The sequence below is a fragment of the Siphateles boraxobius genome, unplaced genomic scaffold (assembly GCF_051911475.1).
Source record: "Siphateles boraxobius isolate OS27281-9 unplaced genomic scaffold, OSU_SipBor_1 135, whole genome shotgun sequence".
Taxonomy (NCBI): Eukaryota; Metazoa; Chordata; class Actinopteri; order Cypriniformes; family Leuciscidae; genus Siphateles; species Siphateles boraxobius.
Genome location: NW_027508739.1, coordinates 444,386 through 461,447, shown reverse-complemented (window position 1 = coordinate 461,447; position 17,062 = coordinate 444,386). Strand labels below are relative to the sequence as shown.

General features: G+C 39.4%; 1 long non-coding RNA gene across 1 annotated transcript; it reads right to left on the bottom strand.

The window, feature by feature from the left end:
• Positions 1–8,644: 8,644 nt before the first annotated feature.
• Positions 8,645–11,540, bottom strand: LOC143737996 (uncharacterized). The gene is made up of 5 exons (XR_013203799.1): positions 9,587–11,540; positions 9,233–9,491; positions 8,929–9,122; positions 8,764–8,857; positions 8,645–8,669 (listed from the first exon to the last, which is right to left on the bottom strand). It is a non-coding gene; the product is annotated as an uncharacterized LOC143737996 (long non-coding RNA).
• Positions 11,541–17,062: the final 5,522 nt, after the last annotated feature.

Here is a 17,062-nt window from a genome sequence, read left to right as displayed (position 1 = left end):
TGTTGATACATGAGGCCCCAGATGAGCAGGATCCATCGCAAGCGTCCTGGATCGGTCCGCCTGCACCACCAGGTTCCTATCCCAACACTTCTGGATATCCCAGCCAGCCGTACGCAGCTCAAGGTGGCCCTCAGGGACCGCATGCCCAACAACAGCAATTTCAAAGCATGTCTATATATCCACAAAGATCGAATGCTGGTCACACTGGGGTCACGGTTCAGCCCAGTGTGTTTATGACAACACGAGCACCCGTTTATATATCGGATTACTTGTGCTACTCCATCTTTACTCTGCTGTTCTGCTGTTTCCCCCTTGGATTCGCTGCCGTCATCTTCTCTGCCTCTGTAAGAATTCGCTCTCATTTCAAGAGTAATTAATTGCTTCATAATGAATTACCTATGTTTGAAATAATGAAAATATGCTTTAATTGACAACATGCATTTGATCCAATACATTTTTTTGTTAGTATATTTATTATCTTTGTTTGTAACTCAGAAATACTTTATTTGTCTGATAAAATGTTTAAAATAGAAATGTATTAAAAACTGAAAATAACATTTTCTGAATGTTTCATAAAATTACCCATAGATGTTACATTTGATGATAAAAGATTTTATCGAACATGTCATATAATTACAAATAAAATGTACTGAGCTTATAATACAATACTAATATATATATATATATATATATAGAAATGTGATGATAAAAGGTTTCATTGAGTTGATTTCATTGTGAACATGTTGTGATGCAGTGATTTTTGCATTAACTCTAAATACATTTTGGGACTGTCTACTAACTGAATGCTGGGAAACCAGACGGTCATATTGCAACTGAAACTTACCAGTTCCTGTGAAAAGATGTCATAATCGTCTCACCTGACAGCCACTGGATTCTCCTTTTACAACAGCGATTACAGCATAATTAGGTCTATAGCTCTGGATAACTTTGAACTTTGGATTTACATTTGGAGGCATCAACAGCATTATTCAATGTCTAATGATTTAATGATCCGTGTGCGTCATCATAACCTGCAGATGATGGAAAGATCTGTGACTGTCTGCAAACTCTCCCAAGTTACTTACTTACCTGATAGTCTGCCGTTAATTCGATCTTCTACCTTTTTAATAAAGTTCCTGCTCAATGATACCCGTGTTCCTTCTGTTTGTCTGTGACACATGTATTGACAGTTTTTTATTTTAACCGTTTCTTTTTTGTGTTTGTTTTCATAGACTCGAGATGCTAACATGGCTGGACGACAAGATCTAGCGATCAGATCCTCCAGAACGGCGTTTACCCTGAACAATGTCGCTCTCGGTTTTGGCCTCACAATCTACACAGTGACCACCCTCTTCGTACTGTGGGCGTATGGCATAATTAAATGAACACATGCTGTATTCTGCTAAAAATTCTGCTATTCATGATTTTGCATAAGAAATTATAAGTTTTATCAAGACCTTTTCAGGAAATAATTTAATGTATGTTTGTTTTATTAATTTTTTTAGACTGAGCACTGTATTATCATCAATGCACTGAGCACTTATGAAACTAGATTTAATTTAGTGCAAGTTTCTTTCATTCTTTTAAATTACACATCAAAATAAAGTATTTGTATGTAGAAAAATGACTTCGAGTTTTCTGGTTTTATTGGACCCAAAATAATACTGTATATATTATTAGGACCCAAACAAAAGAAAACAAAAATACCTCTACTTTATGGTTATAACATTAACTATAACTACCCATTCATAAAATAAAAAAAATAAAAAAAAATATACCTTCCCTCACTCCCTAACCATCTATTAAAGAGGAGAAAAGATATAGGTATCCTCCACCCAACGTTACCAACAACTTTTAACTTATCATTAATGTCATCAACTCAACTGAACGTTATGACACACACATTGTAACCCAACAACAAAGAGTATGACGAGCGCTAAATCGTCTGGGGCAGGAGAGTTGAAGATCCTCAAGGTCTCATCACACATGTATTGTTCGTCGTTCCCTATTTACCCCTAGACTGAAGGGGAAGACGTAACAGTAATACATGCATTAATGTGCAAACAGTCTTATGTAGTAAAGCTCATACATTTCTTCATATAAAGTTTTCCAAGGTATCTGACTGGACATGTAAACAAATGAGTCATGTTTGTGCCTATGATCTGTAATCATAAGTAGCACAGCTCATAATGTGAAACTTATTTAAACCTTTTATTAAAGATGCATGTTTTGCAATACTAACTAATCATGATTAAAGTTGAATTCTTTTTATGATTTAATTGCACTTTAGACTTCATGGTTAAAACGCATTTTTAAGCGTGATCAACCAGTTAAGAAACACAGTATTGGGTGTAATGTTCAAGTTTAGGCAATTATTACACTGAATCTCCACTGAACCTTCCCTATCAAGCTGTAAACCACCTCCCATTAGAGTCCCATAAATTTGCACGTCACCACCTGAGGACAAGGTTCATGACAACACAAGACTGACGGCAGATTCACGAGCGAGAAGCACAAAACCAAAGAGATCACGCGTACAAGAGAAGAAATGTACAATCAAGGACCAACAATTGGGGGAATAAACCCGTCATTCAGTGGCGAACCAGATGAGCAGAATCCATCGCAGAAGCCATGGACGGGTCCGCATGCACCGCCACCATACCAGGAACACCCTAGTGCCGGATACCCGTGCCCATCATCCTATCCTAACCCTTCTGGATATCCCAGCCAGCCGTACGCAGCTCCTGGTGGCCTTCAGGGACCGTTTGCCCAACAACAGCCATATCCAGGCATGTTTGCATATCCACAAAGACCGTACGCATGTCACACTGGGGTCACGATTCAGCCCACTATGTTCATGACCTCACCAGCGCCCGTTCATATGTCGGATTACTTGTGCTACTCCATCTTTACTTTGCTGTTCTGCTGTTTCCCACTGGGAATCGCTGCAGTCGTCCACTCAGCCGCTGTAAGTATTCGCTCTCACTTCAAGAGTATTTGATCGCCACAACTTTGAAATTTTAATTTGCATTTGGAGGCATCAAAAGCAATGATGAAATTACAGAAGGAAAAATGCAGATTTTTAGTACGAAAGAAAAACATGTATTAACTAAAAAAAAAATTTAAATAATTGATTGTTTTCACAGACTCGAAATAATAACATAGCTGGACGGCAAGATTTAGCAATCACATCCTCCAGAACGGCGTTGGTCCTGAACAATGTCGCTCTCGGTATCGGCCTCGCAACCTACGCAGCAGTCACCATCGTTGTACTGTACGCGAACAAAGTATTTCAATGAACAGATTCTGTATTCTTTAGAGAAAATAATCTATTGTATGTTTACGTTTAATTTCTTTTTTATTTAATGCTGTCCGATTGAAAACTGTATGACTATCAATGTACTGAGCATTACACATCAAAATAAAGCATTTAAAGAAGAAAAAAATACCCAGAGTGTTCTGGTTTTAATGAGATATATATATACATATATGATTCATAACCCAAAAGAAAAGTTCTGATTGTTCATGAAATACATTGTTTCTGCTCATCTATTAATATACAAGGTATCCAAATCTTTTCTAGCGATATTGGCAAGTTTGATCTGCTCAATATGGCCTTTGTTAAAAGTAATGTACACGTATTTGCGAACAGTCTCATAATAAAGCTTATAATTTTTTCATATCAAGTTTTCCTAGATATCAGACTGGATATTGTCATATGCTGGTTGCACCTCTCCCGATCGGCAATCGAATGGTCGGATGTATTTCTGGCATGTCAGAAATTTTGGTCGCTCCTCGTGTCAAGTCGCAGCTCGACGTTCGGACCGTATATTGTGAGCACATAAATCCTGAGCTTTGGCTTTACATCGCATGCGATTTACTCGTTCAGTGTGAGTAGGTAACCTTGCTGAAATCGCACAGACATAGCACAGTGTTTGGCCACCTTAAACAGGACCAAACACAGGGGATAAAATACACTGAGTAAACAAAGGAGCTAACGAGATAATTAACGATTAACAGGTGAATGGGATTAATCATAGACACACACTGTCAAACTAGGTCAAAAAAATAAAGGCAAACAGAAACTGAACACAAAGAAAACTAAGACAAAATAGAACCTCTGTTACAGATATTGAAACATATGAGCCAGCCATGTTTGTTCTTATGATCTGTAATCAGAAGTAGCACGACTCATAATGTTATTTCTGGTTAAGAAACAGCTGAGCGTTTTATGGTTTGGAGAGGGATATGAAATAATGTGCAGAACAATTGTAAATGATTCAATTGTAGATGATCATCTAATCTTAATTTACTGCATTCCTCAATGGAAGGCCAAATAGTTTTATATGACTGTAGGATGAAATAAAGTTTGTAACCAACCTTTAAACTTATAGCATGTTTCTGTATGAGAGCTGAAAGACAATTTTACATACTGTCTCCAATATGAATGACTTTCACTGTTATCAGGGTAAATTTAGGTAAACTGGGTGATTTTGTGACCGACTGTCAAACAGTATCTGAATTCACAAATCATAAGCTACTATAGAGATAAAGCTGTAAAATCAGTCTTTGAATCAAAACCGACAACCTAAAAAAAACAGAACTGATACTTAAAAAGACCAAAGCTTTGAGATCATTAAAAAAAACAGTGTGGTGTGAATAAATATGAATCCTGTCTACTGTACTGTATGTACCTCAATAATAGGCTCCTATTGTTGTTGTTGTGTTGTTCACTAGTGGGCAGCACTGTCATGTGACACTCTTGAAAGCATGAAACAGAACAATAGTCTTCTCAGATCCATCTCGCCAATCCTCCAGGTCAAAAGCCATGACTGGTGTTTGGTCATTTTCATTCACGGTGTAATTCTGGAGAAAAGACACATCAAAGGTTCATGTTTGAAACTAGTTTTACACATCAGTCTATTAAAAACTTGGTTGTGGTTAAGATTACCCAGCTAACAGGGAACGTTCTCAGAACTTTGGTTAACATTATATTACATTATAACATTGTGGTTCAAATGTTATGCGCATAACGTTAATAGAACAAGTGTTAAAGGTTTTCTAGTCTTTAATAATGTTCTCAATGTAAGCACAAAAACGTTATTTACACCGTTTATGAAAAAAAATTCTTTAACATTTTAGTTCGTCTAATGTTTGTTTAAATGTCACTTGTTTCAGAACGTTCAGAGAACATTCAAATGGAACGTTGAGTATGAATGGAATGTTCCGTTAACGTTCGCATAACCCAAAAACATTTGAATGTTTAAAAACTGGACGTTTTGAACGTTCAGAAATAACGTTTTCACAACCAGGGTTTCCCGCAGCACTTTGTTACTAAGGCGGCCGCCTAAGCAACACACGCCTGCCGCCTTAACTACGTCGTCAAAAAAAATTATATGAGCGATATCCGCCGAGTTACCCTGTCCTGTTTTCTCCATTTCAATCTTTAAATATGTGATAAGCCTCCGTGTTCGCTTCAGTCTTGTAATCAGCGCGTTCTTCCACAGCGACGCCAAGCACGTCAGAACAAACAGAAAACAGGGTGTGTGTGTGTGTGTTCATCTGAGCCTCATTGGTCTGTCACTGCTCGTCAATGTCAGAATATTTGAGATGACCAATCAAATCAAAGTAGGCGGGCTTTATGTTCGCAGCTCGAATTTTAGTAGAGCGACTCATAGACAGGAGCGACTCGACGCGCTTCAGTTTACGTTCGGTCAAGTGCGAGAAGATGCAAGTTGCTAAACTAAACATTTCCTATTTGACAGTTTTTTTTAGGTCATAAATGTGAAACGAATCACAAAAATAATCAGGCAAACTAATAAACTTTTGTCTATTTTCGCCATTTTGAACTGAAAATAGACCACTATGTGACGTGACTCATGTAATGTAACCTAGGCTAATAATTAGTTTACTGTCATTGTGAGGGGACAAGACACATTAACCAGGGTACCTGCGGGATCTTAAAAGCATTGAAAAATAATCTCTAATTAAGGCCTTACAAGCCTTGAATTTGGTATACAAAGTCTTGGATTTCGTTACAAAAGTATTATATATTTTTTTATTACTAGGATTTACTAGGATTAAGTTCACCATAGCAAAATTAACTGTTACTAAAGATTCATGCAACGTTGAGTGCACCTCGCACTCCACGTCATAGTAGAAAGCGCGAAAGCGTGCGCACCGTTACTATGGTTACTAGGCAAGTGAGTTACAGAACAAGATAGTAACGTTAGCCAAGCGTAGTTTGTCGTCTGAAATAGGAAAGTTTCAGTTTAATCCGCTGTGGCCACAAATGCCAGAATTCAATAATTTAACCCCCAAATCAGAGCTTTTCTGTTAAAAGAACTTGTTTTCTACCCGGTCTTTTCAATAATAGCTGGCAACCATGCGCGCTCTCTCTCTACACTGCTCAAGAAGCGCGGATGATCTGAAAACACAGACAAGCTGGAGTTCAGCAATCTTCATTTGAGATTTTGAACTTAAATTGAAGTGTCATTCAGTCGGTCTATGTTCTGTCACGAGCCGCTTGCGCTGTTTGTGCGAAAAAATGCAGGCTGATATCCAGCAGTGTTTTTAATGTTGATGCAATGTTTCCCGAATATCCACACGATTTCAAATGTGACATTGATTTTATACAACAGTTAAAAAACAAAACAAAAGGGTAACATTAAGTGATTTACTACATTTAAAACAGTATAGTCAGGCTTATTGCTCTATTTTCCAACGAAATCTGTGGCTTTGAACGAATCGTGAGATTCAATGAATGACTCAATGACACACATAAAGACAATGAATTACCGCCACCTACTGGCGATTTTAATACAATATTTGTATTAATATTAAACGATTTTTAACATTGCCTATTTATTGAACATTGTTTTATTTAATGAATTATTTATTTTTTAAAGGTATTACAAAGGTAAAAAAATTAAATGGAAAAATTGATTAAAGGGGGCAAATATTGTTTATTGTATGAACATCCCCTTTATTGTCAAATATTTTTTTTGTTAGGTACCTGTTTGCTGTGCTCTTTTTCTTCAGGTCTTTTAAAGGGGTGGTGTATTGCGATTTCACCTTTTTCATTTTAAATAGTGTGTAATGTTGCTGTTGGTGCATGAACAGTATCTGCAAAGTTGCTGCACTGAAAGTTCAACGTAAGCAGAGATATCGTCTTTTAAAAATCAGGAAGTTTAATGCCTACAAAAACGACTCGAATGGGACTACAACGAGATACTCCCGGGTTTTATACGTAACTAACCCATAACCAACCCTCCCTCCGGAATATTCAAAAAAGGGGGCATGGCCCTATTTCTGCTGCTTTGTCGAAGCGGGAGAGTTATAGTGGAGAGCAGTAGCCATGCCGTCGAAAGTGTGTTATTTTCACCCAGCTGTCAGGTCTTCTGTGTTCGGGCTTCCTACGGACGCTGTAGTTCGTCAACAATGGCTACAATTTATGTTTGATTATGTTCCTGAAAATTACAATCGTAATTTAGCTCCCTGTGCTGCGCATTTTACGGAAGACAGCTTCCAGAATCTCCACATATTCAATGCCGGATTCAACAACAAACTGTTACTAAAACATGAAGCAGTTCCAACTGTAAAACCAGAGGCAACAGTTGTTGGGCCACAACCTGTAAGTAAGACTTAATAATTTTAAATGTATTTGCATGTATAATTTCAGACGTAATGTTTTAGTTTTATCAAGGACATAAACAAATGCCAGCGCTGGCTTTAGTAGCCACTTATGCTATTTCGTGTGTCTATGACAAACGAGTACAAACATTTTGGACCTGAATTTGTAATTATGTACTAATTTTGTAAATGTATTTTCCATGTATACTTTATGACGTAATTTTTTTATTTGATCAAGAACGTAAACCGATGCCAACGCTGTTTGTTTATAGTAGCCAGTTAGTTCGATGCTATTTTGTGTGTGTAAGACAAACGTGTACACCTAAAGAAAACGACACACTGAGTAAACTAAGTTTTGTGAATAGATAAACGGTTGTTCATTATATCGATAAAACAATAACTTAAAAAAACGGTATTACTCTGTCATTTATTCAGAAATGTTTAATCAGTAGAAAACCGTATTTAAAAAGCTATAAGCAGCAGTAGCATTTTCAAGTCAGAAGCGTATCGAAATTCTTATATAATAATAGTAGAATACAAAAGAAAATAATAGAATAGAATAATAATAATAAAATGTACCATTCAGAAACGTTTTGTAAGAGCCGTGGGGAGGTTCTGCTTGACTCTCTTCATTGCCTCTTTCTGGGTCTGATTCTGGCTCAAACTGATACGGCAGTAGGCTATTGACACTATTTACATTTGACCGGAGCACATGCAGCTTTCGCCTGTAAAGGTAATGGGCGTGAGTTTCCGGACTACGTGCACTACACAGTTTAGCCAATTACAACACACCGGGCCAACTAACCAATCTGAGCCCATTGCCTGTTTCTGAGGGAGGGGTTTCATAGAATTAGGAAGTCAACTGGTCGTTCAAATGACAGAGGAGAAAGCGGCTTAGAATAAAGGTGAAATTTATGAAAAATAAGGCTTTTAAAAAAAAAAAAACACACTTAGACATGTTATTGCACCCCATAAACACAATCATGCAAAAAAAAAAGCAGTAAACCACCCCTTTAAGGGATTGTCGTTTTTTCCTTCTGTTTAGAAATTCAAAGAACATAAACATGATGACATGAAGCTTTGGATAAAACCTTTTACTAAATGCAAAGAGTCACCTGATCAGAGACTCACATCATCCACAGAGCAGCACAAATCAACAGCAGAGCAATGAGAGTCAGGAGCGACGACAGCATTATGATTCTCTCTGTCGCATTCAGATCTAGAGCTGTAAATAATCGATCAGTTTCACATTCACACACGACACTGATCAAGAGTTTCTCATGAGGACTCACTCACGGTTGACACTGAGGAGCGTCTCGGCCAAGAGGAACGTTTGAAAGCGCTGAATCCTCGCGGCTCACAGCTGAAACATGCAGCACATCACAGGACTGATGCAGATCCCAAACGCCTCTCGTTCTTCCACCAGATGAAGGAGCGTGTGGTCAGTGTGACCTCTGACCTTCAGTCACACACTCAAAGTCGACAGTCACCTGAAGATCAAATAAAACACACGTCTGTCTCTATAATCTTTATTCACCCTCTATATAGAATGGAAATAAGATTCAAATCAAGTGAAAGTAGCTAATTGAGGTATATTTACCTGTGACATGTACAATGAATTCTGTTTGAGTACTTGAGTTAGTGTTTTCTTTACTGTAAGTAAAGCTCATGTAATATGTGCCAGCATCTGTCTCTTTCAGACCATTAATTGTTAGGTCATAGGAATCATTTCTATAGCTGGGATGCCTTACTGGGATCTGCAAGATATTCTCCATTATTTGATCTGTGTTTCCATGACATCGACTGAAATATATATCCATCAGGATATTTACAAAGGAACCTTGGAGTAAAAGATGATCCTGTAAGAGAACAAACTGATTCAGTGCAAAGTCTGAACAAATGAAACTGAAACACAATTAAATAAAATAAAAATGTGAAAAAGTTACATCTTTACCTTAAAAGTTAAAGAGTAATTTTATAGCACTGGAGATTTTACAAAGACTAACAAGTCAATGTATGAGTCCTTCCTTTCAGATGCAGGATTTCCTCCAGATTATTTAACATGTTCTTGATGTTTTCCTGAATGGTTTGTCTCAGACTGAAATACTGTGGCTCATCCAGTGCAGTCCACAGCAGGAGCAGATCGAGGTCGAGCAGCGGGAGCCACACAGAGATGTAGATCTGGCTGATGTTGTGTCAACAGCGTCGCCGGATGAAATCAAGCACTTGGGGAAAATGTTGGGATGTCCTCTACTAGTTAAAGCTTGAACACATATAGTCAGATCTGAAGTGCTTTTTACAGATGTCCTCTAACTGAAGACCTCCTGTCAAAGTTTTCCCGATTTAAGAAACAAATGCTACATGAACTTGATGTTGCATTGCTCCTCACCGCGTCCCCCTTCGGGAACGACGTCCTTTCCCAGCAGGAGCGGCGGAATGAGGGAAGCGCCATGCTCAGGTACCAACACTGAATTTATGCAGTGATACATGGGAAAATTACAATTTTGATGCAGCAAAACTAAAGCCATTCTATATAAATATAGAATTATATTTATACAGAATTAATGACCTGCATATGACAGGGCTGAAAGGCAATGACGAGAAGCTCTTGTCTACAGTGAAGAGATGCATTGAAACTCGCCTCTCCAGATTTCAGGGGAGATCATTGGCAGGTAAGGGAGTTTAACCTTGTTATCCTTTGCTTTCTCTCCTCTCAGGACGCCCATGAGTTCCTGATGGTTTGTCTGTCCCATCTGAAGGAAAAGGGCAAATTTCTGGCCTAAATACACCTTCCCAGAAGTCAATATGGAGTTCCAGTTCAAACGCCTGCGCACCTGTGACAGGTATAATCTCACATCCACACCTGTGCTCGTTTCAGACTCTCAGATTCATTAATGTGACGTTGATGATCTGGTCATCAGCCCTCGGAGAAGCCTCATAGACAGCCTGCAGCAATACTTTAAAGCCAGAGACAGCACCGATTACATCATATCAGCAGGAGGATGTGGTTTCTGATTGGTTGATGTCTGTGTCGTTTGCTTTCTCCAGACATCTTCATTTGAATGCTCATGCAGCGAATGTGCCGGCACTACAGTCTCAGAGGTATGAAACTTAGTTAATTAGTCAGTACCCTGCAGAATAACTCAACATCCGCTAGTTTATAACTTCTGGTCATTTTATTTCTCTCTACTGAGTGATGGTACTTCTGGTCATGCACTTTGACCAGCAGCCGTATCACCCTGTAGCCCAAGAGTGGTTGCCCACTGAAGCTTAGCAGGGCTGAACCTGGATGGGAGACTCCTTGGAAAACCAGGTTGTGTTAATGAGGCCAGTAGGGGTCGTTCACCCTGTGGTCTGTGTGGGTCCTAACACCCCAGTAAAGTGATGGGGACACTATACTGTCAAAGAGCACTGTCCTTTGGATGAGACGTAAAACCGAGGTCCTGACTCTCTGTGGTCATTAAAAATCCCATGGCACTTCTCGTAAAGTCTAGGGGTGTAACCCCGGTGTCCTGGCCAAATTCCATCCAATGACCCTTGCCAATCATGGCCTCCTAATAATCACCATCCATTGAAATGGCTCTATCACTCTCTCCACCTACAGCTGGTGTGTGGTGAGCGCACTGGCACCATTTTACTGTGACTGCAGTCGCATCATCCAAGTGGATGCTGCAAACTGGTGTTGGTTCAGGAGAGATCCCCTGACTGGATTGTAAAGCGTTTTGGGTGTACAGTAGTACATATGAAAGCACTATATAAATGCCTCATTCTATGTCATCAGATCCTCAATGCGAAAAATCAAGGATCGACTGGAAGTTCCAGAAGAGTTTTCACTGTCCTGCAGCTCAGGTGCGTGTCAGTTCATCAAACAAACATCTGCCCTCTGCTGGCCAATCATTTGAATTACTCTAAAAGAAATCATCAAGAAGACATTTGCTATGCAAACATTTCATTTGAAAGATTTTTAAGCATTGAATATGTACTGAAGTGTTTTCTTATTTTATGTATGATATTCAGCAGATAGCAGTGGAGATGACAATGATAAAAAGAAAAAGCTCAAGTGAATGGATGAGTTCTACCTTTCAGATGCAGGATTTCTTCCAGATTATTTAACATGTTCCTTATGTTTTCCCAGCGTTCTCTGTGTGTTGGCCAGTATGATAGTGCAGTCCAACGGTTTGTCTCAGACTAAAATACTGTGTCTCATCCAGTGCAGTCCACAGCAGGAGCAGATCGAGGTCGAGCAGCGGGAGCCACACAGAGATGTAGAGCTGGCTGATGTTGTGTCGACAGCATCGCCGGATGAAATCAAGCACTCGGGGAAAATGTTGGGATGTCCTCTACTAGTTAAAGCTTGAACACATATAGTCAGATCTGAAGTGCTTTTTACAGATGTCCTTTAACTGGAGACCTCCTGTCAAAGTTTTCCCAATTTAAGAAACAAGTGCTACATGAACTTGATGTTGCATTGCTTCTCACCGCGTCCCCCTTCGGGAACGACGTCCTTTCCCTGAGGGAGCGGTGGAATGAGGGAAGCGCCATGCTCAGGTACCAAGACTGAATTTATGCAGTGATTCATGGGAAAATACAGTTTTGACGCAGCAAAACTAAAGCCATTCATTCAAGGGCGCTTAATGCCCTGCATATGACCGGGCTGAAAGGCAATGACGAGAAGCTCTTGTCTTCAGTGAAGAGATGCATTGAAACTCGCCATCCAGATTTCAGGGGAGATCATTGGCAGGTAAGGGAGTTTAACCTTCTTATCCTTTGCTTTCTCTCCTCTCAGGACCCCCAAGAGTTCCTAATGTAAGTTTCTAACGTAAAAAAACGTTAGATTAATAGCTGCACAGTACTCCACATAAATTAATTATAAATAAACATATATTTATTATAAAAAACTTGTAGGTTATTCATACTTTGCACGTGACGTCACAAGTACTGGCTGGCGGGCAAGAATGTTGTTCTCTAGCAACGAAACCCAGTAAACTAATCAAGGATCTTGCCAGGACGTCGCCAGTTTTAATATATAAAAGTTGGTGTTTTGAGGTGTAAACGACATGCCAGATAGTTGTTGTGCGAACGGATGCACTATTATTCAGCATAATCGGGTTAAGAACGTGCATGTAAACGCGCTCATTCCCTGAAAGTGAAAGTAGAAACGGACTGAGCTTTCAACATTTATCGCTGCATTAACGCTGCGTTCTCTCAGAGACGACGATGGATATAACGGTATAGCGACTATCTTAATTTACTGGCTTAATATTTCTTTTGTGGACCTACATTAATGACAGTAAAAAATTAGAAGAATATTTCTTTTTAAACAAGTTTTTGAAGCTGCTTTTGATTTTCACAGATGGCAGAGTTTTTAGGCCTGTATCATTTTAGTGATATTATTAATATTTAGTAATTGTATTGTTTTTAGTGTTATTAGTGTTATTAAACGTTTTGTTAATGCTATGGAAACAAAATGGCCTCACTATACTGGCTGGCCACTGTTTGTTGCCATTTTGTCAGTGTTTGTTGCCCGCCAGGTAGCCATGGTAGTCACGTGACTGCAAAGTCTGAATTGCAGTATATTAAATCGTTTTTTGACCTAATTATTTTGCACTGAAATGACAGACTCGAGTCTGTCGGCTCTGATAGCGTTGCATCACGTGCACCTGCGCAATAGCCTATGATCTCCTAAAATAGTACTATGTCAACTAGTGATATCAGCACAAGAACTGTTAAGGAATATGCAACATAATTTAGACAGTAAAAAATTAGAAGAATATTTCTTCTAATAGTTTTTGTCATAATGTTATGATAACTGACAGACACTATCATTTCAGTCTCTTTTTGCATGTCCTCGCACAGAGCGAGGCTGAACATGGGAGCTCAGCTTCTCGGCTGAGACACGAATAGACTAATAATTTAAAGCTTTTACTCTTAAACACACAAGGCACGTCCACTTTAATGAAAAAAGAATATATATTAAACGAACCAGATCAAGACGAGAGCAGAAACTAAATAAAGTGCATAACTGAAAAATAAAGCATAGGCTCAAAACAAATACAAACGGTGGGCACAGCGCAATTGCGCATTAGGCTCAAAAAAAAAAATCCTAGAAATAATACTAGAAATAAATGGTCACAATAATAAAAGTGAACCATAAAATGTTTCCAGCGTGGTCTGGGGGATGCTACCGTCGTTGCGTGCGGGTGCGCCTGCAGTTAACTTATAAAACGATTATTTCTAATTGGCATATTTCAATGTTTTATGCCAATTCTGATAAGGTCATTCATATAGCAACTCAAAACAGACGGGGCAACTAAACGCAGACAAGTTAGCTTACAGTTTTTAGGTGATATGCCATGTTTGATGTCAAGCTGTGATATGCAAACTTTGCCTTCGACTTCTTTTCTATTTTCATAAAATACTGCCACACTCCCGATGTCTTTGACATGGTAGATTACTCTGACAGTAAATAAAACGCTAAATTCAGCAAACCACCATGGATGATGCAGACCAATGCCTTAGTAGTTCTTTCTTCAATCTGTCTCCAGTGGGTTGGGCTAATCCAAAAAAGTAAAAACAAGGGGGGTGTTCTGAAGACTATTACCTGTGAAACAGGGGTGCTCTGAAAACACCCCCATTAGCAATTAGTGATGAAATGAACGTGGCAAAAAGTCGACCAATCAGAATTTTAGTCGAGCCAGAACGTATCGACCAATTAATCGACTAGTCGACTGGAAGATTACAGCCCTACTTCCCAGAAGCCAATATGGAGTTCCAGCTCAAGCACCTGCGCACCTGTGACAGGTATAATCTCAAATCCACACCTGTGCTCGTTTCAGACTCTCAGAATTATTAATGTGACGTTGATGCTCTGGTCACCAGCCCTCGGAGAAGCCTCATAGACAGCCTGCAGCAATACTTTAAAGTCAGAGACAGCACCGATTACATCATATCAGCAGGAGGATGTGGTTTCTGATTGGCTGATGTCTGTGTCGTTTGCTTTCTCCAGACATCTTCATTTGAATGCTCATGCAGCGAATGTGCCGGCACTACAGTCTCAGAGGTATGAAACTTAGTTAATTAGTCAGTACCCTGCAGAATAACTCAACAACATGCGCTAGTTTATAACTTCTGATCATTTGAATCTCTCTACTGAGTGATGGTACTTCTGGTCATGCACTTTGACCAGCAGCCGTATCACCCTGTAGCCCAAGAGTGGTTGCCCACTGAAGCTTAGCTGAACCTGGATGGGAGACTCCTTGGAAAACCAGGTTGTGTTAATGAGGCCAGTAGGCGTCGTTCACCCTGTGGTCTGTGTGGGTCCTAACGCCCCAGTAAAGTGATGGGGACACTATACTGTCAAAGAGCACTGTCCTTTGGATGAGACGTAAAACCGAGGTCCTGACTCTCTGTGGTCATTAAAAATCCCATGGCACTTCTCGTAAAGTCTAGGGGTGTAACCCCGGTGTCCTGGCCAAATTCCATCCAATCATGGCCTCCTAATAATCCCCATCCATTGAATTGGCTCTATCACTCTCTCCTCTCCACCTACAACTGGTGTGTGGTGAGCGCATTGGCACCGTTGTACTGTGGCTGCCGTTGCATCATCCAAGTGGATTGATGATCTCATCATCCAAGAGATCCCCTGACTGGATTGTAAAGCGTTTTGGGTGTACAGTAGTACATATGAAAGCACTATATAAATGCCTCATTCTATGTCATCAGATCCTCAATGCGAAAAATCAAGGATCGACTGGAAGTTCCAGAAGAGTTTTCACTGTCCTGCAGCTCAGGTGCGTGTCAGTTCATCAAACAAACATCTGCCCTCTGCTGGCCAGTCATTTGAATTACTCTAAAAGAAATCATCAAGAAGACATTTGCTATGCAAACATTTCATTTGAAAGATTTTTAAGCATTGAATATGTACTGAAGTGTTTTCTTATTTTATGTATGATATTCAGCAGATAGCAGTGGAGATGACAATGATAAAAAGAAAAAGTGAATGGATGAGTTCTACCTTTCAGATGCAGGATTTCTTCCAGATTATTTAACATGTTCCTTATGTTTTCCCAGCGTTCTCTGTGTGTTGGCCGTCCAACGGTTTGTCTCAGACTGAAATACTGTGGCTCATCCAGTGCAGTCCACAGCAGGAGCAGATCGAGGTCGAGCAGCGGGAGCCACACAGAGATGTAGAGCTGGCTGATGTTGTGTCGACAGCATCGCCGGATGAAATCAAGCACTCGGGGAAACTTTTGGGATGTCCTCTACTAGTTAAAGCTTGAACAAATATAGTCAGATCTGAAGTGCTTTTTACAGATGTCCTTTAACTGAAGACCTCCTGTCAAATTTTTCCCAATTTAAGAAACAAGTGCTACATGAACTTGATGTTGCGTTGCTTCTCACCGCGTCCCCCTTCAGGAACGACGTCCTTTCCCAGCAGGGGCGGTGGAATGAGGGAAGCGCCATGCTCAGGTACCAACACTGAATTTATGCAGTGATTCATGGGAAAATTACAGTTTTGACGCAGCAAAACTAAAGCCATTCCATATAATTTACAAAGGGCGCTTAATGACCTGCATATGACTGGACTGAAAGGCAATGACGAGCTAAGCAAAAGGCGAAGCTATTGTCTACAGTGAAGAGATGCCTTGAAACTTGTTATCCTCTCAATGATAAAGAGAAAAGCTCAATGCAACAGCAAAAGAGAAAAAAAGAGCAGTAGAGATGATGAGCCTGCAGGACCAGAGGAAAAATATAGACAGCAATTCATAGATGGACAGAATGTTATATAGAACAATAGATGGATAGATAGATAGATAGATAGATAGATAGATAGAACGATAGATAGACAGATAGATAATGTTATATAGAACAATAAATAGAGAATGTTATATAGAATGATTGATATATGATAGAAAGGGAATGTTATATAGAACAATAGATCGAGAATGTTATATAGAACAATAGAACATTAGAACGATAGATAGATAGACAGACAGATAGATAGATAGATAGATAGATAGATAGATAGATAGATAGATAGATAGATAGATAGATAGATAGATAGAATGAGGAAAATAGAGGATGTTCATAAACCTTTGAAATGCAGCAACATCAATAATCCGTGTTTGTGTTCAACAGATGGAAGCATTAGATTGCAGCAGCACACAGTATAAACTAGCTGGAGTCGTGTCATATCTGGGCAGCAGTTTGTATTGTGGTTAGACTTTCTTCTAAATTTCCAGTCATCTCATTCACTCATTAAGCTTCATGCTAAAGTTCCTCTGTCTACATCTGTCACGTACGGGACTTCAGAGGCTCTGATTGGCTGGAGTGCAGTGACGCCAGCATCACAAGATCAAGCTGGTCAAAGGCATCAAGTAACTTTGGGAAGAACGGATACATGCTCTTCTATGTGAAGAGTTAAATAGTA